Source organism: Petaurus breviceps, unplaced genomic scaffold (assembly GCF_028583685.1).
Source record: "Petaurus breviceps papuanus isolate PSGF00001 unplaced genomic scaffold, PetGlider_PUasm1.0 178, whole genome shotgun sequence".
NCBI classification, from domain to species: Eukaryota; Metazoa; Chordata; class Mammalia; order Diprotodontia; family Petauridae; genus Petaurus; species Petaurus breviceps.
Genome location: NW_027185777.1, coordinates 21,795,873 through 21,798,320, shown reverse-complemented (window position 1 = coordinate 21,798,320; position 2,448 = coordinate 21,795,873).

Sequence of the window (2,448 nt, the reverse complement as noted above, 5' to 3'; positions counted from 1 at the left end):
GCTCTTAGTGGTCTCTCCCCTTGGATTGAAGGCTGGAGGGTGGGATATGTAACTCCTCCCAAAGCCTTCCTTTATAGAGGGCTCTGATCAGCCCTTACCAGGTAATTCTTCATTTTCCATCAGTTTTCTGCTTAGTGTGGACTCCCCACAACATCGTACTCCCTAATTTCCTATTTCCCCATTCTCTCCCTTTTCAACTATGTTTTATATGTTGTCTTCCCTGTTAGAATGTAAGCTCCTTGAGAGCAGGAGCTATCTTTTGATAGCTCTCTCTTATATTAACATATATTATTATTGATTAATATTGATATATTATGTCACATATTAATATGTTATATATCAATAACATATTATCGATACTTTCTTATATTAATAACTATTATTGAATAAGAATCAAGGTTTTTCCCCTTTTCTACTTCCTCATTCAAAAATCAGCCCCTGTAGGTTACTCAGGCAGTCTTTGAAGTATAGGACTGATAATGAGAGGAAAAACTCAGATCTGTTCAAAAGGTAAAGTAATTTTAGTTTAGGTGAGTTGATGGATTCTGGCCCATCATGTTTCACTTAGGTTTGAGAAAATGTGGATTCTCCCTTTTGTCTAGATTACCCTAGATAGGGTGTTATGGGTATAGATAAGACTCTTTGAGCAAGATTGAGTGAGCAGAGTTAAGTTCCCCTGTACCTCATTAGAATAAGCCCATGTCTCATTATAATATTCATTCTTCTTATTAATTATTAACTAATCATAGTTGATTGCCACCCTCAGCACCTACTCTTCCGAGAGCATATAATTGTTGAGTGGGTTCCATGAAGGGTCTTTGGCGTTTGAAAGTGTTACTGACCCCTTTTATTAATCACATGCTAGCATGATTAATAAAATGACCAATTCATTACCCAGAAACTTTGTCTCTTGAACTTTTTATACGTCACACTTTCTTTTTCTTATTTATATCCCCAGTGTTTTGCACAGTGCCTGGCAAATAATAGACATTTAATATATGTTTATTGAAATGAATTGAACTTAAAATTCTATATAAATGTCAGCTATTATAGCTAACATTTACATATTGACTTGAGCATTGATAATAATGATGATTATGATAATATAATTATGAAAGTCAGTCTTTTTCTAACCAACACAGGACTTAAAAGAAACAAGAGTAAATCTTAGAAGAATTCAATATTATTTTCATTGAGAATGCCAACACATTCTTCTTTCACAACATGACTAATATTGAAATACATTTTACATGATTGCACATATATAATCTACATCAAATTGCCTGCCAATTTAGGGGGGAGGGAAAGGAGTGAGTGAGAAAATTTGGAATTCAAAATTTTATTTAAAAAAGAATGTTAAAAATTATCTTTACATGTAATTGGAAAAAGTAAAACACTCTTTTTAAAAAAGAGAGAGAATAGCAACATGGAGTAGTGACTTGGTATAGGAAGACCTGACTCCCTCTGTCATTTATCAGCTCTAAATCTTTGATTCCTTGGTTATGTATGGTTTCCCGTGAAGCTGTATGGGGTATGTAGGAGAAAGAGGATCGATCCTGAGTGCCTGAGGCAAATACAGAATTCTTTTAGCCTCCTGATCAAAGGAGGTGGTAATTACTGGGAGTGAGAAAAGTAGAACCTTTTACTTTGGGAAGCCACTGCTAATGTTTTAAGCCAACTAGAACTGGCATAGCTTGATGATTTGGGGAAATGACAGATTGAATGAAAATTTAACATCTCTAGGCTGACAGGCTGGTCAGCACTGAAGGGAAGCCCTGTGAAGCTCTGCATTTGGAGATTTAACTCCTGAGTGGTTGAGAAACCTCTGAGCCTCATATGTTATATGTGTGGAGAAACAGAGATGGACAGAGCTAGACAAGAAAGAATGGGTGAAATTATGAATGGCAGATAGCAACTCTCCCTAAACTGAAGGGAAAGCCAGACCTCTGATATGCCTTTGATTCCCCAAAGCCTGCACATATGCCAGAGACTTCTAAGGGCAGACTTACCCCAGGGAAGACGCTCCCAGAGAAGGCCATTTTGACTGATTCACAAGCTTTGAGAAAAGCAGTAAGATAAAATGGATCTGGGTAGAGATTGGGCATATATCAAAAAAAATGTCAATGAGCTGGTGTCAGAATTAAGTAGGAAGTGAGCAGATCGGGTTACCTCTGAGAAACTGCCAAGTTCCTTTAGTGATCCAACTTCTCCCTCAAATAAAGGTCCATCTCTTTAACGCCAATATTCTCCCACAAGTTATGTGAGTATTATAGGTTCCAAAGAATTAAATGTTGGGATCAGATGTAGCATCAGAAGACATCTTTGAAGCTCTTTAGCACAACTCCCTTACTCTATTGCTGAGGTGAAGCTGAGATGGAACAATATCTAGGTGACTTGCCTAGTCTGATGTGTGGAGAAACAGAGATGGACAGAGCTAGACAAGAAAGA